Raw genomic sequence first — 26137 nt, 5'->3', positions numbered from 1 at the left:
CAGTCACATGGACAGTTGTGCAATTGTAGCTGTGACAGGCTGGATGAAGGAGGAAGATACAGAGCTTGGTGAGCCTATAACATGGGCTTTCCACTGAGGAAAGGACACAAGCTGAGATCTGAAGACGAGGTCAGAGCTGACCAGGGGAAAATGGAAGAAGGAGTGGTTCCTGAGGCAAAAAAGCTTGAAGGCTATTGTGGGGACTGAGTACATGAGCGAGAAAAGGATCCAGCCCAGAGTGAGCTGCCCACCTGGCTGTGTGACCTCTCGGAACCTCAGTCCCTCATCTGTAAAATGGGGAGAACAGGAGGTAGGAGGATGAAGGTAGGTGATGGATATAAATGTGGTCAGAGCGATTATTTTTAATATTAATTTTTATTTTGTTTTTTTTTTTTTGAGATGGAGTCTTGCACTGTCACCCAGGCTGGAGTGCAATGGTGCGATCTTGGCTCACTGAAGCCTCCTCCTCCCAGATTCAAGTGATTCTCCTGCCTCCACCTCCCGAGTAGGTGGCATTACAGGGACAAGCCTCCACACCTGGCTGATTTTTGTATTTTTAGTAGAGACGGGGTTTCACCATGTTGGCCGGGCTGGTGTCGCACCCCGGACCTTACGTGATCTGCCTGACTCAGCCTTCCAAAATGCTGGGATTATAGGCATAAGCCACCACACCTGGCTGCTGATGTCTTAATATTTCAGACTGGATGCTTCAAAGGGCCGGCTGATCAAAGCTTGAGAGCGGATGTCAACAGTAGAGAAAGTGCACAGTGTCCTCCAGGTGCCTCCGTAGTGATTCCATTTCATGTTGACAGCAGCCCTGATCTAAGCAATCCAAGTCCATTTTACAGATGAGGTGACTGAGACTGTCAAAGGCCACACACGGGACGGAACCCCAGGCTCACCCTGCCAGCCCTGGCCCCCGAGCCTTGCTGTTTCCACTCTGCCTGCCCTGTCTCATGCTCTTTATGAGAATTTTAAAAATAAAAGATGCTTCTGCTCACCACTCCCTTGGGTTACCATTAAGCTTTTGTTTGATATTAAGAGATTTAGATAAACCTGACTCTAGATTACTGTGTGATGACTTCCTCTTGTCATCTGGGTATCACTTCAAATCTCACCTCATCAAACAGTTTTCCAGAATAATCACTACCACTCACATTCATCACACCACGGAGTGGAGTTGTTTTTCTAGCACTTGTCAATATCTCAAATCATCTTGCTCATGTATTTGCTTGCTTATTTCATGGTGTGTATCATCAACCCATTGGACCTCAAGTTCCACAGCAGTGAGAATCATATTGGTCTGCCATTCTTCACTGAGACCAGCAAATACCCTGATTGCAGTAGGTGCTCCGTGTGTGTGTTTCTGAGAGCATTGTCCAGTGGACAGAGCCTAGGGCTTGCAGGCAGACTGTGGTCATTCCAACTACTCTCTGCCAACCGACTGAGCACCCAAGCCTCGATTTTCTCATCTGTAAAATGGGGATAATAATAGACAACAAATACTACGCAGCCACCAAAAGTGATGTTGTGCAAAACTGTGGCATGATGGGGACAGATACTCACGATGTGGTCAACAGAAAATAATCAGGCAGTGAAACGGCGTGTCAGGATGAACCATGAAGAAAGCAGAACACGGGGATTCCAGGCAGGGGCTGTGCTGTGGGCTGCCTGGTTTCCACCCTGAATTCCCATTTACTAGTTGTGAAACCTTGGGTATATTCTACTTTTTGTGCCTGAGTTTCCTCATTTATAAAACTCAGATGATAAGTGTCTATGTCGAAGTGTTGTGAAGATTCATGAGTTAACTCAAGAGCGTTAGAGGGGTGTTTAACACATAGTAAGAGGCTAAAAAAGACCAGCTGTCGTTATTGTCGTTACTCCTATTGTTCTATTATTATTGGATGGATCAAAGGAAAATAAAAGATTACAAAATGGTAAGTCAATAGAATCCTATCATTTAAAGTGTATGTGTTTATAACTGGAAGTGCATACACCAAATGTCACATGATCTCTCTGGCAGGTTTTTCTTATTTTATTTTTTGAAGATAGAATCTTTCTCTGTCACACAGGCTGGAGTGCAGTGGCTCAATCTTGGCTCACTGCAACCTTTGCTTCCTGGGTTCAAGCGATTCTCATGTCTCAGCCTCCCTAGTAGCTGGAATTACAGGTGCCCACCATCACGCCCAGCTAATTTTATTTTTAAATTTTTAATGGAGAAGCAGTTTTACCATGTTGGCCAGGCTGGTCTTGAACTCTTGACCTCAGATGATCCACCTGCCTTGGCCTCCCAAAGTGCTGGAATTACAGGTGTGAACCACAGTGCCTGGCGTTTTTCTTATTTTATTCTGGTCTTTTTTTTCTCTCTCCCTCTGTCTTTAGCTCCCTATCTTCCTCCTTTTCTTTCTTTTCACAAATATGTATTATTATGTATAATGAGAAAATACAACCAAGAAAAGTCTAAATATTAAAAATAATGAAATAGGCAAGGCGTACTTCCCGGGGGTTGGGGAGTTAGGCTCTGGTCACCATCAACATGCCTCACTCCAAGAAGTCTCTGAATCAGGTAACAATAAGCCATACTAACCAGATGGTTTTGCAGCCCGCCAGACATTACATTGAGCCCCGCCCGTGCAGACCTTCCCAATGGGTCCTGTCATTGCTGTTACACTGATAAGGAATCCAGGGCCGAAAGAATCAAGAAATTTGCCCAAGAGTGCCCGGCTACCCAGGGGGTGATTCCCAGCCAGGCCTGTCTGACTCAAAGCCTGAGGTCTAAAGTTCCGTAGCAGTCACATTGCAGGCCCCAGCCAGCAGCAGTGGCATCCCCCAGGAGTTTTCTAGAAAATGCAGCATCTCAGGTCCCTGTCCAGCCAGAATCTTCATTGTGATGAAATCCCCCCGGTGATTTGTGTCCGAAGAGTCCTATGTGAACCATGGCTCCTGGAGCCTCTCAGGTCGCTTCTGGCTGTGCAAAGTGCCCAACTCATCATAGACTTTCCTCACCGCCTTCCTTCTCTCTGACCCCGACGCCGCCTTCCTTCTCTCTGTCTAACCCCGACGCCACCTCACTGGAGTCTTGCCCTCCAGATCTCAGCAGGAGAAGTGAGCAGAGGGGAATCCAAACCACTCCTTTTAGTGACTACTCAGCATTTCCGAGACAAAGGTTTGAAGAAAAACAGATGTTTGTAGATGAGATGCAGGGATTATCTATGGAGTGTCTGTATCTGTGTTATCCCTTTCCAAATAGCGGACTGTAAATAGGATATTTTTGTGATTTAAAGACAAATAAATATTGCAGGCTTCATAACCAGAGGCCTCTCTGATATGCTTAAATGCGGTTCAGAATGCTCTGATTTAAGGGTCTAGCGATGGAACAGCAAAGGTAAATTATCCTGGCCCGTGGGTGTTTATATATGATGATGGAATGCAAACAAACATTGTTTGGCTCTGAAAGCAGAACCAGAGAAAACTTCATCTAGGTATTTAATTATACAGGGCAGAGTGGAAATGATCTTTTGTTTCCTTGCTGGCCCATGGCTGAAACCCATAGGTCACTTCGAATCTAAAGACATTAAAATGTATAAGAAGGAACTGGAACATAACATTTAGCAGAAGTTTTATGCATTTCTGGTTGTGCTTTTTGTCACTAAGGCTGTTTGCACTGTAATTCACAGCTGTAGCCACGTATAGAGAACGTGGTTGGCACGTGCGCACACACATACACACACACACCACACACATGTTCCTTGGGGTGAGAATACAAAATGATCAAATATGGTAATTTGTCATTTAATTCCACCTAGGTAAAAGAAAGCGTTGGAAATGAGTGTTTTTCTCCTGATTCCTGTATACATGGGTTGCACCACCAGATAAAGTCGAGGTACAAGGCCGTAGCTCTTGCTTTTGCCAGTTTCTTATGAAATATCAGGGCTTTTTCACTAGTGTTAGAACCAAGGCAGAGAACTAGAAAGATAAATGATTTAATTCGGCCTGTCAGATTCTGTTTGCTTGGAAGCAAGGATTCACGAGGAGAAAGGCACATTAATTGAGGTCGTAAGGTGGTGGTAGAACACATTTTCTTTATTACTGCTTTCTGTGTAGGGGGGTTGTTTTTTCTTCTTCTTCTTTTTAAAGTTTATTTAGTTTTGTTCAGTCAACTTGTATTGAGTACGTCCTGCGCTGGGTGAGGAAAACCACAGTGAATAAGACCAGCTCATGGGAGATGGACTAGAGGAGTGGTAGAAACCAGGGGAAGAGCCGGGCGTGGTGGCTTATACCTGTAATCCCAGCACTTTGGGAGGCCAAGGCGGGTGGATCATGAGGTCAGGAGTTCGAGACCAGCCTGGCCAGCATGGTGAAAATACAGTCTCTACTAAAAATACAAAAAATTAGCCAGGCACAGTGGCGAATGCCTGTGATCCCAGCTCCTCCGGCGGCTGAGGCAGGAGAATTGCTTGAACCCAGGAGGCGGAGGTTTCAGTGAGCTGAGATCGCGCCACTGCACTCCAGCCTGGGCGACAGAGTGAGACTCTATCTCAAAAAAAAAAAAGAAAGAAAGAAAGAAAAGAAAAAGAAACTGGGAGAAGAGACGCCAGGCTTTCCTCTGGGATTGTGACAAAAGGCTTTCCCCAACATGACGACTTCCACTCTACAGTTTAAGAAGGTCTTAGGCAGGCAGGAAAGGTAGGAAAGGTTCTCCAGGCAGAGGGAAGAGTAGGGGCAAAGCCACAGTGAGGTGGAAGAACCTGACGTCTCTGAGCACTTAAGCGAGCTGGCCACACGGAGGCCTTATGTGAGTTGGGAGCCCTATGAGAAGGAGCAGAGAAGAAAGTCACTTAAGAGGGGCCTGGAGAGGCATGAGGTAGGAATCTGATCACAAGGGGCCTTGTAACTCCTTAGAAAGCCCCGTGGGATTAGGGAAAATTGTGTCAGACTTGGGGTTGGGAGGTAGATGTCTAGATTAGAGGAACTGAAAGGGGTCATTTTTAGGATGTGGGTTGTGATCCAAAGAGCAATGGAAGCCACTGACGCGGGGCTATGATTAGATTTGCGCTTTGAAGACATTATTGTTTTTGCAGGATAAAGAAAGGCTGGGTCACAATGGAGGCAAAAAGACCTGTTAGGAATCTAAGGTAAGGTCCTGACAGAAGAGAAAGGTAGCCCAGCCTAGGGTTGTGAGTGGAAGTAGAGAGAAGCGGAAACATTTAAGGAGAGACATTGGATACCGATATTGAAGGGAGGGAGGAGTCAAGATTGTTCATACCACATAGCCAGGCTTCTTCCTGATCGTCTGCCATGGACAAACACAACTTGCCGTCATCTGTTTTCAAATGGCATCCAGGACTTGGAGGTATGGACCAGGTATGTTCTGTGGACATTTTACCCCCAGCACCTGTATCCTCTGATTTTTTAGAAAATGTCAGACCACCAATGTGACTTGTGATCGGATCTTGGCCTTTATCATCTTCTTCTCTCCACTGAACTCCTGCCACCTGCTCTATGGCAGATACTGTAAATTAACTCATTCGGTATCCACTGCAACACGCTCCTTCTAACTCTGGTTCGTAGAGGCCAGAAAGCCAAAAGCAACATTTCCCAGACGCTTTTGCAGATACGGTCACCCATGTGACCAAGGTAGCTCCAGGCAAACACACCTTCACTCTTACAGGCAGGAGTGCACAGAGTGTGACGGCTGCTCAGTACAGGGAGATCAGATGTTCTGGCGAACGAGGTTACTAAGCTTCCTGTTCTTCCAAGACCGTGGGTGGTAGAGTTTCTGGTGTCCAGTCTCTATTGTCATACAGCATTTTTTTTTTCCTGGCAGCTTTGTTCCTATTTGTAGCATCCAAACCCAATTCTCTAACCCTCCTGGGAATGATATGAGTTACCTAAGACTTTCTGCCTAAAGTATCTGAAGTGAATTCTGTTGCCTGCAAATAACAACCTGTGATACGCTCATCAATTAAATTCATTTATTATTATCTATTTTATTGGTTGTTCTGCATGTAGTGACATTTTTCTTGTGAACATAGCATGTGCTCCTTAAAGACAAGAAAGTGATCCTGCACCCTCTAATATGCCATCCACAGTGCAGAGCACACAGTAGGTGCAGTGTAGAGCACACAGTAGGTGCAATGTGGATGACTGCCATTTTTGCCTACTTGGCGTCCAATCACCATTCTCTGAAAAGTACAAGATACACAGATTGTGCTCCAGTTTTCCTCTGGGGAGCTGTATCTTTTTCAGTCTATTTGTTTGCTTTGGGGTTATAGATGTCTAGAGCCAGGGAGGGGCATGTGACTCAAGCCTGGCCAATCAGAGAGCATTGCATCCCACTGGTTACCAAAATTAATGTAAAGATGGGGCCATGACCCAACCAGAGCTAGTGTTTTAGGATCTCAGGATTTTTGACTGGACTGTTGATAGAGAGAGAGATGCACACCTGTCTCCTCTGTCTACTCTCTTTCTGTTAGGATGACTGACATGAAGGAGGGGGTGAGCCAGGTGCGGCTGGATGCTCCATGCGGAATGGAGAATGAAGTCAACCCAAAGGCAAGCAAAGCCAAGAAATTGGGTTGACACTGTTTGAGATTTGCACAGGCCAGCCTTGCCTGAAATCACCCCTACTTCTGACTCTTCAGTCAGGTGAACCATTGAAGTTCTTTAAAAATTTTTTTTGTTTTGTTTTAGCCAGTGAAGTCGGGTTTTTGTCACTTGCAACTGAGTCCTGACTAAAACGGAGGTTGTCTATAAATATCTCCTGATTTGGGTTGTCAGAAAAAAGGCAAGGGTTGAAGCTCTCAATTCCCTAATTTATTTTTTCTTTCTTTTTGTTTTTGAGATGGAATCTTGCTCTGTTGCCCAGGCTACAGTGCAGTGGCGTGATCTAAGCTCACTGCAACCTCTGCCTCCCAGGTTCAAGCGATTCTCCTGCCTCAACCTCCTGAGTAGTTGGGATTACAGGTGCACGCCACCATGCTTGGCTAATTATTTTTGATATTTTTGGTAGAGATGGGGTTTCACCATGCTGACCAAGCTGGTCTTGAACTCCTGACCACAAGTGATTCACCTGCCTTGGCATTCCAAAGTGCTGAGATTATAGGCGTGAGCCACTGTGTCTGGCCTTAATTCCATTTTCTTTTTACACCTTCTCACCTCCACTTTAGCTTTTCATCAAGTGATCAAGACATGAACATGGTTTTAATGATTTGATGCAACAAACAATTCAAATAAAGCTGAGATGTTTGCCTCTGAGTCAAAAAGGAAAAAAATGAAAAAAATAAAAAAAAACCTGAGATGTACCCTGATCAATTACCCTCTTAAACAAATTGGCAGTTGCTTCTGGAAGGGAAGAGACTCCCAGTGAGGGCCAGGCAGTGAAAGGGATGTGGCTCTGAGCTCTGTCCAGCCATAGATGCTAATTACCACATTAGAGCATGGTGGTTAAGAACCATACGGAATTAGGGTTGTATGGATCTGAATATTACTCCACACTAGTTAGATATGTTATCTTGGCCAAGATGCTTAACTTCCATAAAGCAGGCTCAAACTGGCTTATAGTGAGGAGAAGTTTATTGGCTTACACACTCAAAGTCCAGGGAGGTGTCTAGCTTCAGGTTAGGCTGGATCCAGTTGCTCAAAGGATCTAAGTCAGGAATTTGCAGTGCTTCCTCTCATGCTCTCTTTCCTTCTGAGCTGACTTCATTCTTAAGCAGCTGGGTTCATTCTGGTGGGAGTCAAATGGCCTGGAAGAGCGCCAGCCTTACGCATTCTCCTAGCCTCGTTCTCACAGCAGAGAGCACACACCTCTCTATGGGCCCAGTGAAAATCTGAGGCAGAGGTCTCACCGGTCAGCTAGGGTCCCCTGCACATCCCTGGAGTGAGAGAGTGAGGTCAGATCACTGAGACGGGGAAGGGATTGCTTCTCAAAGGAAGAGCAGGGGGCTGTTCCCAGAAGAGGGGACCGACACTAGCTGGGTAAAAACAACAGATGCCACTCCTCACTTGCTTAGACTGTGTTCTTCTGGGAGAAACTGGAAATGTAATCGTTCTCACTTCATGAGGTTTTTGTAAAATTCGAGTTAATGTTTCTGTCGCAGATGCTGTTGGTCCCAACTCAGATCGTCACGGCCCTGACCGTCTCCACGCATGACCATTTCCACGAATCTCCCGGATTCCATCAGCAGCAGCACCCCTTTGCCAGAGGACCTGCTCTGGCTGCTAGACCCCACTTTGCCCGTGCTGGCCACAGGTGGGATGTGGCCGGGAGTGACCAACACTTGGGACTGGCCTTCCACTGAGGAGCTGGATGATCAACAAATACCCCAGCCCCTCACACTTCCAGGAGGGTCAGTCTAGAGTGTGCATTCTGCACTGCCTCCCACAGGGTCCCAAGCAGAACTAAACTCCTGTTACCCACAGTGGCGCTTCTTACAGCCTGCTCCACTTCTTTCTCTCACTTGTCCTACTTCCTTACTTGTGTTTCCTAGGGTCACCTCCGAAATAAACAACTTGCACTCCAATCCTTTCTCAAGGAAGCCCAAAGCAAAAGAGATGGTCACATACTATACATCATGTCTGGCACGTTTGAAACACTCGCTAAGTATTTGTTATCACTGCTGTAGCTGTTTTGAGGTCCACTTCTTAGTTTCTTTTCTTGATCTTCTTTTTTTTTTTTTCAGACAGAGTCTCACTCTGTCACTCACGCCGGAGTGCAGTGGCACGATCTCAGCTCACTGCAACTTCTGCCTTCCGAGTTCAAGCAATCCTCCCTTCTTACCCTCCTAGGTAGCTGGGATTACAAGTGTGCGCCACCACACACGGCTAATTTTTGTATTTTTAGTAGAGACAAGGTTTTACCATGTTGGCGAGCCTGGTCTCAAATTCCTGACCTCAAGTGGTCCGCCTGCCTCGGCCTCCCAACGTGCTGGGATTATAGGCACGAGCCACTGTGCCAGGCCCTGCCTCGGTTTCTTTTTGCATTAACTGTTGCACCCTCCTCCCTGACCTTAGCATCCTGTGTTTTCCACAAAAGATAACTTCCTCTTCTGTTATACGTTCCTTTTCCCCTCCTGACATTTCTGTGTCTCACAACTTCTTAATTTTAATCTTTCCCCAGGGTAATTATGATTTTGATGAGGTGTAAACTTTTACAGTTTCAAAGAAATAGTGGCAACCCCATATCCTGATAGACCAAACACGTGATGAGACTATAGACTTCTTGAAGGCAGGAATGATAACTGGTTTTCACTTTGCCTCAAGTTAACTCATGCGTTTGTATTCAGAATGCTTTTTTAAATAAGACAAATTAAGAGACTTTATTTTATTAAAGGAAAGAGATGGAATGAAATCGACTTCCTCTGTACATTACATCTGCTTCCCATCTGCAGTTTTAGCCAAAATGATCATTTTTTATTCACATCTACAAGAATTTGGCCTCTTGCATCTGCAGAGCCGAGCAGCCATTCGCTAAATGATACCCTAGTGGTACGAGAGTGCTAATGCACCTCATTTATAAACAAGGAAAACACCCCACATCATCTGGACTATTAACCAATTTCAATATGAGATGAATGCAAAACTTATTTCTTGGGGGGAAAGTCTTTATGAATAAAGATGGATTTCTCACTAATAGGATGCTATTAGTTCAACAAATCCCATATTTTCAACGTGACAAATCATGACTTGGCTGGCAATATGATGGGGGAATGCGTGCAGAAGAAAGTTTGGTTTGTCTTGAGAGAATCAGCCACAGTGGATCTGGAAATGGAAAGCTTTCTGCTTTGGGTTTCCATCTTCAGACTTCTGAATACCGCACAGCGAGGAGTTGGCAAGGTGGCTGGAGTGATCTTTTCTCAATGAGCTTACGGCTCCTTCTGCTTCCCAAGGGGGCTGTCTCCATCTGTTCTGGGCCCCGGTGAGGGTAGGGGGTGGGATGGCAGTTTGTTTTTATATTGCTGGGAACTAGCAAACAAACCTCCACATTACTGTGCAGATGCCAGGTGAGCAAATCTATCGAGGGAGGCAGAATTCTTTTGGGGCGGCAGAGCTGCCAGGCAGAGGGGCTGAGCAGCGAAGGAGGCATTTTATCAGAAAACTACTCAGGTGACCATCTTTGGGCCTTTCCTGTTTAAAAAAGAAAGAGCTGGAGACTTGAGGGGAAACAAATGTTTAGGGCTGGAGGTGAGACTTCATTTACACAGTGTTCCCCTGTTTGAGCCCAGAGGAGGTTCTTTTGAACCTGTTCCTGCCTCTCTATCCCTGGATGCCTCTGTAGGCCCCAGACCTGCTAGGTGGATCATGTATCTGTTTTCCTGTATGTTTGTTCAGAGAAAGAGAAGGCATGAACCAGAAGTCTTTGGTTCAAGACCCAGCTCTGCCACTTACTAGCTGTAGGGAGGAGTGGGAGTTGGGGAGGAGGGTCTTTCCTTAAGCCTCAGTTTCCTGGTCTATAAAAAAAATAATAATCGCTGCCTATCAGGGCTCTTGTGGACAGCAGATGAGCGAATGCACACATAATCAATTTTTAAATTAACACGTCACAAATGTACACTAACCTTCAATTGGGGGTAGAGGGTTGCAATCACTTACTCCATCTGGTATGTAGCAGGGTGAAATATTCATACAAGAGCAGGCCTACAATGGACTCAGTTAGATCTGGAAGAAAGAGGTAGGTAGGATCACAAAGTTTAGGTTTAATTTCTGTCACTTGGTAGCTGGGGGACCTGGGTTAGGTTACTTAGCATCTCTGAGCCTATTTCCACATCTGTGACTGGAGATAAAGTCCTGATGCTTTCCAAATCGTTTTAAGATATGAGTCCATTTATCCAACAAATAGGGGAGGGGATAACACAGATGATAGAATAAACTTCCATCAGTGAGAATGCGGGACCTGAGCTAAAGTCAGGGAATCGGTGAGTGGCTGCAGGAACAGAATGTTAACTTGGGCTAATGGATACATGAAAAGCAATTTACAAAGTGTACATTTCTATCCTGCTCTGTATAAATGTTTTCTAAAGAAACTTATTTACATAGGAAGCCTAAGAAACCCCAGGCATTGGGACTAATTTTATATTTTCCAGTCTGTTTACATTTAATGTTTATAGGGGTGGGACTGCGGAGGGATTGAAACAGGGGCAGTATGAAGAATTTCTCCCTTCTTTTCTCAGCCAGGAGACACAGGAAACAATAGAAGGAACAATGGAGAAGCCCTTTATTCTATATTGGTGAGATCAGCACCAATTTTGATAACTGAATAGGACTTTTGTGGGCCTAATACTTTAAAAAAACTATTCAAAGTTTGAAGCCAGATCAGTCAGCATTATTTGGGCCTGAAGTTAGCACACTGAATTTCATCCCTCGATGGTCTCTCCAACATCAAGTTTTAGAAAAAAATCTTTCCCCCTCTTACAAAAATCTGTAGTGGCCAGTGTGGTTAGGCACCACTGATTTGAAATACCGTTCTTCACCAATCCAGAAAAGAGGATGGTGACCTATTTATTTTTAAAGATCATTTGACATGCCTTTGAAAAATAAATCAATCTCAGAAAAAGAAAACAGGTATTTAGCCAGAAATCCTTTCTGAATTTCTGCTAGGAGGCATGCTATTCTCAAGGATGAAGGAACTGTCTTTCTAGAGCCATTCTTCGCTCCTGTTTTATTTCCCCTCTGAAATCACTAGCCGATGTTTCTGACATCACTGGGTTGCTGTGGAAATGTTTATTTCACAGAGGATTTCGAGCTCCAGTGGGGAATTTACAAGTGGAAGTGTGAACTCTTGGAAAAACACAATTGGTCTGAATAAAAATAGGCAGCATTTGGGAACGGGATTCAGAAAGAAAACAATATAAACTGCCTATAAGAGGTTGTTTCAAGTCTTCCTGCAAAGATTCAAATACTTCTAAAAGCATCTTACATAGATATGCTGGTTTTTATTTGAGTTTTACTTTCTATAAATATCTATATAAAGAGTAAGGAGAAGCAGGTAAAGAATGTCTTTTTGCAGGGAAAAAAAAAAAAAAAACCTTTCAGCCACCCAATTATTAAGACTGAAAGATTTGGTTCTAAAATACCATCTTGTGGGGAGAGAGATAGACGACATTATATCCGTTTACATTTTTATATCATATAATGGACTTCAGAGAATAGCTCCCTTTAAATAATTGTGACTCAAGGGGCCTGAGTTTTAGTGCAGAAGGTACAAAATCCTTTTTCGTTTTAAACTGTTAAATCAACAGAACGCCAAACTAGAGCCTTTCTTCCTGCTGGGGCAGTATTGTCCCCTAAATCCACTTTCCAGTCCTCTCAGCCTAGCCTAGTTTGATGTAGCATTGACTTAGCTTAACTACAGCAACCGGCAAAAGGAAGTGGGTTTGCATTTGGGATGGGAGGAGGTAGGCACTGGTGTATCTGTGCCTGCGTGGACACGCGCGCGGGGGGCTGGAGGCACCGCGAAAGAAAAGCGAGACACAGCAACTATGTGAAAATGATTTTCCCGTGGCTGGAAGAGGGGGTCTCTGCATGGAAAAAGCGATTTTAGGAATTAAAAAAAAAAAAAATCTTCAAATAGGGTGGAAGGAAGGTTTGCCAGGAGGGTGCGGGACGTAGCGGTCGGGGGAAGCTGTGTTTTTCCTAGAGCGTCTTTCTCTCCGCTTCCCGGGCTCAGGGACCCATCCACCCACCTGCCCGCGGCCTCACCCGCGCCCCCTGCCGTCCCGGGGCGCGCACGGCCGGGCGGGGATGGCGAGGAGGTCGAAGGCGGCGGGCCGGCCGCGGGCTGCAAAGGTCTGGCGGCGCGGGCTGATTTAGTGGCCGGGGCTGTAGTACAGGCTGTCCCCGGCAGCCGGCGGAGTCAGCGCGCCCACGTGACGGCCCCGGCTCTCCGGTGAGCTCCCCAAACAGACGCACACCCAGCCACACGCGCGTGCTCGCGCGCGCGCACACACACACCACACACACACACACACACACACACGCACGCACCCCCGCGCGCACACGCCCGCCCGCCCGCTCGCGCTGCCTCTGCGCCTCCATCCCGGCTCGCTCATTATCTCGCCCTCTCGCTTCCCCTGCGGTCTCTAGCTCTGCGCGCACACACCACACACACGCACACGCACACACACGCGCGCACACACGCAGCCGGCACAGGCGGCGGCGGCGGCTGCCCAAGTCAGGACGAACCTCTCTAGGTACCGTCTTGAGAAGGCGGCAGCGGCGGCGGCGGCGGCGGCGGCAGCCCGAGCATCCCTCCTCTCCCGGAGAGGGAGCACCGCCGAGAGTTTCCGTTCCCTTTGCCATTCCCTTCCCCCTCCTTTTCTTTATTTTCGAGAGAATTTCTTCTTGGCTTGTTGGTTTAATTTGATTTTGAAAATTTTGGGTTGCTTTTGTGTGTGTGTGTGCTTTTTTTTCTTTCCTCATTTTATTTGCATCCAGAGCATGGCGGGCTGCGGGCTGTCGGAAGACACCCTCTTCTCTTCCTTCTTTTACAACTACGGCTCCTCCTGGGAAACCCCTTCCAACCAGGTAAGGGGTGGCTCGGTGCCGGGCGGCGTCGCGCCCCTTGCCCCCTGCCGCGCGCTCACTTGGCACTAGGTGGGGAGGCAGAGGCTCGGGAGGGGGTGGGGAGGATGGGGGGCCAAGTGGGTCGCACTGTCTGGGTCAGCGCCAACCGGCGAGAGGAGGTACCCCCTTCCCCCATCGCTAGCTTTCCAGTCTCCAGGGTCTGTCGCGTTCCTCCCGTGCCCAATCTGCCATCGACACCTTCCCCCACCACCTCCCAGCCCAGCGGGAACCCGAGAAAGAGGCAGGAACCGGCGCGTTACCCCGAACAACTCCAGGCAGAACCAGGGAACTCGAGCGCAACCTTCCCCAAGTCGCCGCGGGCGCCGCGCCCCTGTGCGCCCGGCGCCTGCCCGCCTTCCAGTTGCGCCGAGGGGCTGCAGAGCCGCGAGCCCCCCGCGACGTGCTGTCCCCCCTCCACTCCCCTCGGGGCCCGAGCTGCCTCTTTCCCTAAAATGGCTGCAATCTCAAGTAGAGGCGTCCCCTGACCCGCGGAGGTGGCGGCGGTGGGGGGGGGGGTGCAGAGTGGAGGCTCTGCTCCTTCTGACCCCGCACCTCCCCCGGGGCGCAAAGGCACCCCACAAACACACACACACTTAACTTTGATGACTGTGCAATGCAGTTCGGCTGCATCGTGCCCTAGACGCTCCCCGCCGCCGGCCTGTAGGTGTGCGTGTCGGTGTGACTCGTGGGGCCCAGGGAAGCTCGGGGTAGACGCCGGAAGGGGGGCGTGGAAGGAGATGGGTGTCAGCGAGCCACTGGTAACCTGGAGAGACAGGCATGCGCTCAGGGTCTAGGGGTGAAAAAGCTATTCTGGGAGCTGGAGCGAGAAATAGAGGAAAAATGCCTTTTAATTAAATAACTGTTGTAGTCTGCTGCCCCCACCGCTTGTTTGGTGAAAGTCTACAGGCATCTGTCATCTCCAAACTACACGGGGAAGTAGAGCTGGGGTCGAGGGAGGGGAGGCATGTGTGTGCGTGTGTGTGTGTGCACGCGGGTGTGTGTCTATGTGTGTGCGCGCGCTCGCGTATCTGGGCTGGGGAAAGTTGGGGCCAGAGGCGCGGTGGAGGAGCAATGGTGAAAGGCATTAGCAACTCGGTGGGCGGTCCAGGGCGCCGGGGATTCCCGGGCCCCACGGAGCGCGCGCCGCGGGGGGAGCTGACCCGCTAGGATTGGGGGGTGTCGAGGAAAAGAGCTCGGTTCCCCGGCGCCTCTCCTCCGGAGCCCGCCGGCCAGCCTCGGCCGCTTGCGGGGCTGCCCGCTGCGCTCGCCGGCGCTGGCGCGCTCCCTCCCGGGCCCGGGGCGCAGCGCGTTCCTGCGAGCTCCCGGCAGAGAAGCCAAACCCCGAAAGCAAATAACCGAAAAATGTGCTCCGCCGCCTTCGCATCACCCCAAGTTTCCAAGAAACAAATCGCCAAACTACTAGCTGCCAGGTGAAGACCTCTCTCTCCGGCGTGGGCTCTCCAGAAAGCGCCGCGGCCATCCGAGTGAATAATACATAAGGGCTGCCGGGGAGCCTTGGAGAGGCTCCCGCCGCCGCGGCAGCAGCAGTGGGAGGCGGCGGCGAGCTCCGGCCAGACTGCCGGGCCGCCGCCGCGGGTGGGGGCGTCTGGACCGCCCCCGGGAAGTACGCCGGGCGTTCGCGCGGGGCGGGAGGGCAGCCCAGGCGCGCGGAGTGAGGGTTAGTGGCGAGGCAGCCGGGAGACACGAGGCCTCGCTGCGAGTAGAAACTTGCTGGAGCTGCCGAGGTGGTCGGGCTGGCGCTGGAGTTGGGGGCCTGGAGAAGCACGATCGGGGCCCAGAGGGTGCCCGGCTGCCCATGGCCAGCGCCGGTGGCTTTCTTCAGGCTATCCCGCCCCTCCTGGAGGGCGGTGGGTGCTCTCCACGCCTCCCCGCGCCTGCCCGGGATTGCTGAGAGCCAGAGACCCCTCCGAATCCGCAAACTCCTGCTCTCCAGGAGCGGGCGTCCGCGTGCCTGCGTGCGTGTGTGTGTGTGTGGCTGTCGATGAGTCAGAAACCAAGCCCAGCTCGCCTTTGAGGACCGAGGCGGGTACGAAAGGCTTGAACCACACGCCGGGCACAAGCCCGGCCAGCATTCGGCGCCCTCGGCCGCGCCGCGCCCCCCACTCCTGAAGTCAGATGCATTAAGATAAGTTTCCAGGCGCGTGCCTCCGACCTGCACCCCGGGGCCGCGAAACTCAGACACTTTGTATTCCTCCAAAGAAAGAGAGGAAAGAGACTCGGGGCCAAGGAAGCAGTGATACAGCTTTGCAGAGATGGGAGGTTTCGCAGCATCTTTAATAAGATAGAAACAAGTCGTTTGAGAACGTTTAAAAGCAAAGGGTTGCGGCTGGATTTGGCAAGACAGGCAATCACGTGCAAACTCCTTGGAAACCAGAGGAGGTGGGAGAGAGGGACAGGGTGGGGGTAGGTTCGGAGTAAAGGAAAGAGAGAACCATTTGGGGAGGGGGGTGTTTGAAAAAGAGGAAAACTGCCGGCTTCTTCGGGTAAAGTTAGTTTAACTTGAGGTGGAAAAGCGTTTCCCCAAGAGGCAACATCTTTCTTCTAGAAGGGGAGACTCATGTTGCTAAGAAAATCGAAAGAATTTCTGATAAAGCAGCTGGCTCTGCTCTATGGAGAATGATTGGCTCTCGGGCTGGTATTAGGTACTGTGCTACTCTTAGTGCAGTGAAATTGTATGGTGGGGAAAGGAGATTATTTGAAGTATTGATTTCTTCTTCCAGTGGTGCGGTATGAACTTTAAGATAAAGTACAGAAACAAATGAGAGATGTACATCATTAGGGGAAGGTGCGTCAGATGCTACCGAAGCGTTAATCTCTGGTGGTAAATGCAGCCGGGGCAGTGAATCTTAGCAGGATTTGCGGTTTCCAGCACTGCCACAATCTCCATTTTCAGGAATGAAGTATACATGTGCATAAGGGGCCTTACTGATCTCCAGTTTGCATTTTCAGCATTTGAGCATGGGCACATGATTGAGAAAACTGCTCCTAACAGTTCCTAAGAAGAAAAAGGATACAACAAAGGCGATACTTTAAATCTCATCTTGGACTCGGGCAGAGGTGCTATAGGAAGCCCTGGGCCAAATTTGCAAGAGTGAGACTTACTCATAATTTTACCCAGATTCCTGCCAAAATGCTTACATATCCTCCGTTTCCTAAAAATAGCAATGCTCTTCAAATATAATTTGTTTACTCTACCTCAATTAAAAATAAAATCATTTTCCTAGTGTTATAAAGTGCTTATGAAGGTAAGGGTTGACTGTACTAAAAAAAAATCAAGCTTTTTATTTCTAGATCAATATGATGTGCTCTCAACATCTAATACCATGTAAAAGGAGCCTTTTTGCAACATCAATAGCAGGCAGGCATGTCTCCCTAAGAAGCTCTTTTCCTGGAATCACAAGGCATTTTCATTACTTTCATTTTCACAAGAAACAGGATTATGACACCTCTTGTTATAAACAAACAAGTAAAAAAAATTATAATGAAGATGGAGGTTCTTGATATAGAGACCTAGAAGATTAGAAACGAGAGCATTTATTCATTACTGAAAAACAAAAACACGAACAACAAAAACCCAACCACAAATCATCACTGACCGGGTTTTTACTTGTTCTGTGACATTTTATTCTTGAAGCTGGGGAGGGAGGGGTGGTTCTTTTGGAGACAGCCCAATGTGTATTAGAGCCGAAACTACATCTGTTACCATTTAAAAACTGGGAAATTCCATCCTATATCTGAGAGGACCATGTTGCAGATATTTTGCACCCACTTGCCAATGTGCAAAACATACATAGCAAGTGTGTGTGTGCGCAGCGGGGGGTGGGGGGGTGTGGGGGGTGGGGAGGAGCATCTGCTTAGGTGGAATTCATTTCTTCAATTAGAATGAAACCCCCAATTAAAGTGTATCTGTGAAATGTCTCTGATTTGGCTCAGTGCAGCAGACAGCAGACCATTCTTTAATTTACAGTTTCACGCCTAGGGATGGCAGTAGTGCAAGCTTCCAAAACCGAGCTTTATCTTTTGATGTTGTGCTTTTCAACCTGTGATTGTCTCCTGTAGTTGTTTCGGCTTTCTGTCTTTATCAGAGAGCTGACTGTGGAGTGGTCATTACTGCTTGCAGTTCGGACCCAGGTCACCTTATTAGTTATCACTATGTAAGCCCAAATCGAAGCAGGCCAGGTCTGTATGATATTGAATCAATCAATTGAAAGTGAAAAATGGAGCCAATTAGCCGACCGCTTGGGTGTCCATGAGGCCAGACACCTGATTTTACTCACCTGATTGACCAGCTTTTTGGTGACTGGGTAGCTTAATCTGAGGTTATGTAAAAGACATCACCACGAGGCTCGACTATGCTTTTTAAACTTTTCTTTCTCTGCCCCCATCCCCACCACTTCGTCAAATTTTCCAGACTAGAAATATAAAATGGCATCCTCATAAGGGCACTATCTTCTCAGAGTAGGCAGTGACGGTTTTGAATTAGCCAGTACCCATGATTCTGTATACTCACTGTATCTTCTCCAGCAAGGTAGACGTTTCAGTGCAGAATCATTAATGGATGTGGGTAAGCTGTCGAAAGCTTGTACTGACTGCCCATTTTTTTTTTTTTTTGGCTTGGCATTACCTCCATGAATACGGATACCCAAAACAGAAAGCAGCCCACCGAGGAACACTTTTTTTCCATTCAGTACAAATACCATAAAGAATTCAGCATTTTTTTTCTTTCTGGACATTTCGTAATTCTTAAAGTGGTGATGATGTTGGCATCCCTGGAGATGAGCCAAGTCTTGGGAATGTTCTCCATTTACAAAGTTGTTAGACAGCAAGTACCTCAAAGTTCAAAAAATACCAACTGGGCTTCTATACCTTTTCAACGTTTTTATTTCCCTGAAGATGTAGTATGACCTGCAAGAGTGTTAAGCATATCTACCTTCTTAACCTTAAATAAATTTTAGAAATTCACCTGTAAATCCAGCTCACAGAACTCCAGTTTTTATGTAACTCCAATTTTTCTGACTTTGAGTTTCTCCTAGATATATGGGAGAGGAAAGGAGTTTGTTGCGGGTCTTCCAGTAAGGCTGGCTTAGTTAACGCATCAGCTTGAAAATGTCATTTGCTTTTCTTTCCTTCCTTCCTTCCTTCCTTTGTTCCATCCATCCTTCCTTCCTTCCTTTGTTCCTTCCTTCCTTCCTTCCTTCCCTCCTTCCCTCCCTTTTTCCTTCCTTCCTTTTCCTCGTGTGCAGTGGTGCGATCTCAGCTCATTGCAACCGCTACCTCCCAGGTGCAAGCGATTCTCCTGTCTCAGCCTCCTGAGTAGCTGAGACTACAGGCACATGCCACCACACTTGGCTAATTTTTGTACTTATAGTGGAGACGGGTTTCACCAAGTTGGCCAGGCTGGTCTTGAACTCCTGATCTCAAGTGATCCGACTGCGTTGGCCTCCCAAAGTGCTGTTGTTTGCTTTTCTTTGTAATTTATGTAAACCTTAAACTAGGCAATTAAAGAGCAGTGACAATAACTACCATTTATCAATTGTTGTTCCATATACTTTGTAAGTATTTGACTCATTTAATCTCTGTTACAATACATGAGGTAGGTACTTTTATTATGATTCCCATTTGATAGATGAGCAAAGCAAAGCACAGAGAGTGAAGTCCTTGCCTAAGGTCTCAGTGCTACTTAGGGAAAGCTGGGCTCCACCACGCCGACTTGTGCCAGCTTCCTCTTCTTCTCCCCATTGTGCTCACTTTCTGCTCCAACATAGAAGAAATTGGCCACATGTACGTTTCTTGCAAGTCTGGCAATGTTGGCATTTATTTACCAGCTTTGTGAGATAGTGAATATCTCCTGTGTTTGCCTAAGTTTACCCACTTTCTTTTATATAACCAGAGAGAATTCTTTCTGATGAACGAGGTGAAGTTGTCTCTCATGGTGGAATCAGCCATAATGACCTGATGCTTTTTGGACTAGATGTTTGCATTTACCATTTTTTTAAAATTTTACTTTAGGTTCTGGGGTACATGTGCAGATCATGCAGGATTGTTGCATAGATACAAACATGCCAAGGTGGTTTGCTGCCTCCATCCCTCCCCCACCTCACCTATATCTGGCATTTTCCCCCCTGTTACCCCTCCCCAACCTCCCCACCCCCTGCTATCCCTCCCCTAGCCCCACCCCCCGAGTTTACCATTGTTTTTGGTTTGAATGGTTGGTCTACCCTGAGAGATACACAGGGTCTTCTAAAATAGAATAAATATGATTTAGTGGGGTGCTCATTCCAAATGTACACGAGTATCAATAAAATACTCAACAGAAAAAATATAATTGTGAGATACATGAATAGAATAATTTTGTAATCATTCAGATATATCAAAACCCTATCATGTATATAGTGAGGCATACAGTCTCATAAGCTAATCCATGTCACTTCCCGCTTGTACTACATATACTTATGTTTGAGGTTTAGGCTGAAATTGACCTTTCTCATCACGGCCATGTTGTAACAGGTATCTTCTGTGCCGAATCATGCACCTAACATTTATGTCTATCATGAACTAACGCCTTTTAGTGGTTCAGCCCTTATTTTGTGATCTTCCAAAATACAGTTGTGGGAAGGAGAGGGAAAACATTAAATGTCAGTAGTTACAGCAAGACAGTCTCTACGAAGAGGGCAAGGAGTTTCTCACTGCTTTCACGTTCCTGTGGCCCTAGCGGAAATGTAAAAGTGCAGGGCTTGCATTGGAATGAGAATGGGGTCACCTACCCTTTGTATCCATCATCAAGGAAGCAGAACTTCCTTCCAGAGAGACCATAGGAAATCAATGATCACACTTTGCCAGCAAAGAGGTAAATGTGTACAGCAGACGGCATTAAATAAAAGGGCAGCAGAAAAGTGATTTACTCTAGAAGGCAGTGTGACTTTTTGGTTCTTTTGAAAAGTTCACATTTTTGATGTAATAATTATATTAAAATGTTTCTTTCTTTTGGATTCTATGTTTTAAAAACAGAAGAAAGGAGAAAATGCCATTCGGTGATATTACAATATTTCCACATGAAGATCGTTATTTCAACAAAGCAGTGTCTAGAACATGGTAACAGATCCACCCCCACCCTTTTTGTGTGTGTTAATAAGGACTGATTATATTTATTGAAAGTTACCTATTTTGCCAGAGCACGTTTTTTCGTGCTTGTAATCCCAACTACTCAGGAGGCTGAGGCAGGAGGATTCCTTGAGGCCAGGAGTTCGGGGAGACTTCCATCTCTAAAGAACAATAAAAATGAATCAACCAGGTGTGATGATGTGTGCCTTTAATCGTAGCTACTGACCCCATCTCTGAAAAAAAGTTATTGGGTTTATGTGCATTTATGCGTTTATTCGGTATAGTCGCTGAAGCAGCGGGGAAACTTGCTATTGGATGAGGCTCTCCTTGACCAGAAGAGGTTACAGGTTACGAGGGGTCTTCATACAGGAGAAACGTGGGGGAGGGGAGGAGGGACGGGGTCGGGGGAGGGGAGGAGGTGGTTGATGCAAAGGGAAGTGTAGACGTGGAAACTTAATGGAATGTGGAAAAGCAGGTGTGCGGTTCTAATCTGCTTCCCCTCTTTGGCGTGCGCTTGTGATTGCTTTGTGAGCACATCTTCCTGTAGATTTGAAATAGAGAGCTGCAGCTAAAAGCTAAGAGCCAAGTGAACGTCTGGCTTCTATCTGGAAGAAGACAAGACATCCATGTAATCTCTAGCCTGAAAGAGTATTAGAAAGTGTGTTGGTTGTGTAATAAGAAAACAAAACAAGCCAAAAAGATGCAAAGAAAAAGAAAAATCTAACTAACAACCCCTACACATTCTGCTCCAATTTATTATTTCCAGTAGCAGTTTAGTCCCTAATGTTAACAATGAGTGATTATGATTCTGTAGTTTCATTTACAGCATAAATTAGCATTTTGTTTTCTGTTACAGCTTTTGAATGAGGAATTATAATGTATAATTTGCTGAAAATAGATGTTATCATCTCTTAGGATGAGAACAACCACATAAACTTGAACAAATGATAAAAATGGAATCAATTACATTTCAAATGGAAGTAGTTTACAAACCTCCAAATACAAAGTGGCAGTAGTAGCTGGTTATTGTAACAAATAATTAGTTTTTTTAAACAACATTTATTGAATTCCACTGACAATTTGGTAATTGTTCACAGTTGGCTGTAGGCCTCCCTCTCCTAAAATGAAATGTGGCATGGAACAACTGCATTTTATAAACTGTAGTTTGCCTCATTATTTAATGTTGTGACCAGAATGTATATTTATTTGCATACATAACCCTTTCTGAGTAATAGGGCAATATCAAATTGAATAAAACAATGTCACCAAGCCTAGGTGACAGGTAAACACCCAAGGGCTGGTGATTGAGAGTATTTTCAGGTTCCAAAGAAAGAAAAGAAGCAAACAGTCCAAATGGATATGTGTGCATGTATATTGAAGGGGAACACATTTTAAATGTTCTATCAAATGGGCAGATGATATTTTTTTTTCAGCAGGAATTGACTTCTTTTTCCCACTCCCATTGCTCTCCTTTCCATAACGCTTTCTGTCTTGTGCTGTCGTATTTATCTGGAAGTCTTGCCTCCCATTCTACGGAGGAAGCTGGTTTTGGGAAAGAAGCACATGCTCTTTGCCTCTAGATTCTCATCCTGCCCAGCCTGTACTGGACAGACAGAGCACATGTGTTTCATAAATGGCTGGATTGTCAGAAAACAACTTTTATACCAATACATGTGTCACTTTATTTATTATTCTTTGTTTCATCTCTGAGGATGATGAGGTCAAGTCTGCAGTGTCATTTTTGAAAATGAGAATTTGACTTGGAGAATAAATGAATCCTGCTTCCATTTCAATGTCCCCAGGGAAGAACATGATTGGGTTACCACAGGCTCGCTAAACCTCTTAATTTTTCAAATGAAAAAATTATGAAGGATATACTTACATTAACAAATCCAGAAGCAGTAAAAAAGGAAAAGTGGGAGTCTGAAGAAGTTTCTATATTTTATTATTTTGGGTAACTGCTCCATGCTGAGTGGATCATTTAATTTTGATTATTTCTAAAAGATTAATCCATTTCTTTAAAGTTAATATGCAGAGAAATATGTTCAACATCACTTTATTTTTAGATTCCACGATGTAGTCTGAAACAAATCAGTGATGCATTATAAACACATAAGAATGTATCTAATGACGGGAGTCAGGCTGAACAGATGCTAAAATCGATGCTTCGTGTGAAGTCGAAGAAGCTGCGGGAGGGAATGGGAAAAAAATCTCCAGAAGTTGGCGGGCTTGTGAGGTGAATGCTGTGGAGACTTTTCACCTGCTAAGTATGTGCTTGTGAAGTGCAGAAGGGACTTTGCTTCTGGGTGAAGGTGGAGGGGATGACATCCATCCCCTGCCATGGTTGTGAGGATTAAATGAGACCTTGGAGCTGAAAGACTTTTGTTACTGATTTAATAAAGGGCTGAGTCAATGTTAGCTCTCACCTGTCATTCCTCAAATATTTATGGAGTTCCTACTGATGTGACAGTCAAGCAGACAGCCTGGGACATAGTAGATTCTCAGTAAATTATATTGGGTCCGTCATAATAGAATCCATTTATAGAACACTTACTATAACATTGCAGAGACATTTGAAAGTGCTTTACATGGATTCGCTCATTTAGTCATCAAATAATCGTATGAAGTAGGTACTGTTGTTAGTACTCCACGAGGAAACTGAGGCACAGAGAGGTGAAGTAACTTAGCCAACATCACACAGCAAGTAAGCGGTCGAATCAGGATTTGCCTGAAGCATGTCTGGTTTGCAAGCCCATGTTTTAGCTATCCTGTTAGGCTGTATTCGGATGGATAAACTGATGGAGGAATAGATAGAGGAGCATCAACGACACATAAAACATGCTGTTGTGTGTATAGAACTGAAAGAAAAAGGAAAAAGATGCTGCCTTCAACATGGATATGCCTTCCAAGTGGAGCCCCACCTGGATGCAGGGAAGGTAGAAAAAATGGTTAGTGCTTTAAGGAGGAAATAGCAGTGCTGTGGTCATTTGGAGAAAGGGGAGTTTACTTTTGGCTGGAAAAATCACAGAAAGTTTCAAGAAGGCAGCGACATTTGTTCTGGGCTTTAAGAAATGGAGAGAAACTGGGTAGATGAGAATGGGGGCCACGAATGAGGACGTTTGAGGCAGAAGGAAAGTGTAAAAGGAATTAATCAAGGAATACCTCCCAAGGTTTTTTTTTTTTTTAAATTGTGTTTAATTTTTTAAATTCAATGAAATTTATTGAGCACCTACAATGCGATTGCCCTAACCCCTGAGAGAGCTTTAATTTAGTAAGAGAGACATAAGAGTAATCACACGCGTGCGCGCGCGCACACACACACACACACAGACATGATAGAGACATAGATGGATGATTTGTGCATATATATGAATAATTCACAAAATAGTACCGCTCCATCCATCCATCCAAACATCATCATCACCCTCTCCTCTGTCTCCCTCTCTCTCTCTCTCTTTCCCTTCCTATCATGTAACTTTCATCATCTCTTTTAAACCATGTGAAGTACCAAGAAGGAAAAATAATGTGCCTAGAGAGAAGAACAGGTGAAAGAAGGCAGAGTCTTTCCTGCTCCTTGTTTTGACTTAATAAATTTTCCAGTTTCTCTGTCGCAAGCAAGAAAGTTTCAAACTTGGTTGAAAATAATTAAGATCTTTGCATCATTTTAAATCTGCCCCAGGCAGGCCACCGTGGCTCACGGTGGCTCACAGCCTTGGGAGGCTGAGGTGGAGGGACTGCTTGAGGCCAGGAGTTTGAGACCAGCCTGGGCAACATAGCAAGACCCACCTCTACAAGAAATAAAAACATTTAGCTAGGTGTGATGGCATACACCTGTAGTCCCAGCTGCTAGGGAGGCTGAGGCGGGAGATGGCCTGAGCCCAGCAGCTCTAGGCTGCAGTGAGCTAGGATTTTATGATTGCATTCCAGCCTGGATGATAGAGTAAGATCCAGTTTCTAAAAAAAAAAAAATTAAAATCTGTTTTGTTGACAGTGTCAGAAGAACAGTTTAATTAGTAAATCAAAGGTGAAGTTTTATTTTGGATTTATTGTACTTCAATAGATTACCAAACATTTTGTGGATTAAAATTAGTCACTCGAGCTAGAGAGTGAAATAGCATCAGAAGTCGGGGACACACTGAGTCCCAGGCAGTGGTGCTAATGAAATCCTTTAGGTCTTTCTTTGTGTGATGTCAAACTAAGAGGGTTACATAGCTTTGATGAAAGAGCCAAACAAATGGTAAAAGAGAATGGAATCATCTTTACCATGTTTATCAAAGCCGTGTTTCAGAAAATAGGACTTATTGCTAATTGATTTTTTTGACCCTGATAGTAACAGTTGCATTAGAAAGAATTTAAAAATTATTTCTCCCAATTAAACTAGTCCTAGAGAACAAGCTGCTGAAAAACAATGGTTATTTCATTGTTTACATTTATTAACATAAATACTAGTTTATTTTCCCAAACTTTTGGCCGTATTCATTCTTTTACTGCGCTAGTATAATGAAGTATGATGATGTTTTGGGGAGTGTTTGTAAAGTGTAAAGTGGCCTCTTGGTCATTATCATTATGGTTGAAGAACAGTTTGCCTGCTGAAAAGAGAGGCCATTAGCACTGAATACAGACCCAGAATGAAGTAGGTGTTAAATAAATATACGTTAGATTCACTTAGGTAGTTATGTTAAAGTGCTTGTTTACAATGATATTAAACATTTGAGCTGTGGCACCTTACCCCAGGAATAAGGACTAAATCTCTATTAAGGCTCTTTGCATTCTCTGTAACCAATTCTGTCAGGTGACCTCTCTAAACATCCCAAAGCTTTGACTGAGGTCATTTCCAGCTATTGGGTCTTCCTCAATCATCACTTAGTTGTTTAAATAAAGTAACTAGAGAATGTCCTATATAATATGAGAGCTTTCAAAAATATGCAAATATCTCTCTTTTTCAGAGAGTTTTGGGAAAATACATCATCTTTTATTTGGGCTTATACAGTACTTAAGAAGGTAAAAAGCACTGCTTGATTGCTGGTTGTTGTTATTAGTTTATGCCCTTAAAATATTTAAAGTAAATAGCTGCAGTTTTTGTTGTTGTTGTTTGTTTATTTTTAGACAGTGTCTCACTCTGTCGCTCATGCTGGGTTTCAGTGGCGCAATCGTGTCTAACTACAGATTCAGTCTCTTGGGGCTCAAGCAAGCCTCCCACCTCAGCCTACTGAGTAGCCTGGACTACAGGTGCGCGACACCATGCCTGGCTAATTTTTGTATTTTTTTGTGGAGGCAAGGTTTCACCATGTTTCCTAGGCTGGTCTCGAACTCCTGAGCTCAAGCTACTGCCTGCCTCAGCCTTGCAAAGTACTGAGATTACAGGCATGAACCACTGCACCCGGCCCAGTTTTTTTCTTAATTGATTTCTAAATACCTTGAGGTTTATTTTTTATTTTATGTTTATACCATC

The 26137-nt window shown here is 45.6% G+C and overlaps 1 protein-coding gene across 3 annotated transcripts in view; it reads left to right on the top strand.

The window, feature by feature from the left end:
- Positions 1–12992: 12992 nt before the first annotated feature.
- Positions 12993–26137, top strand: part of PPARGC1A (PPARG coactivator 1 alpha) — a 685546-nt gene continuing 672401 nt past the window's right edge. For all 3 annotated transcript variants that reach the window (XM_064366095.1, XM_012472400.3, XM_064366093.1), the window contains exon 1: positions 12993–13524. The gene's annotated coding sequence lies outside the window, so the exon portion shown is untranslated. The remainder of the gene's footprint in view (positions 13525–26137) is intronic.

Source organism: Aotus nancymaae, unplaced genomic scaffold, assembly GCF_030222135.1.
Source record: "Aotus nancymaae isolate 86718 unplaced genomic scaffold, 86718_ANA_hifiasm-v0.15.2.pri h1tg000006l, whole genome shotgun sequence".
Taxonomy (NCBI): domain Eukaryota; kingdom Metazoa; phylum Chordata; class Mammalia; order Primates; family Aotidae; genus Aotus; species Aotus nancymaae.
This window is presented reverse-complemented; position numbering and strand designations above follow the sequence as displayed.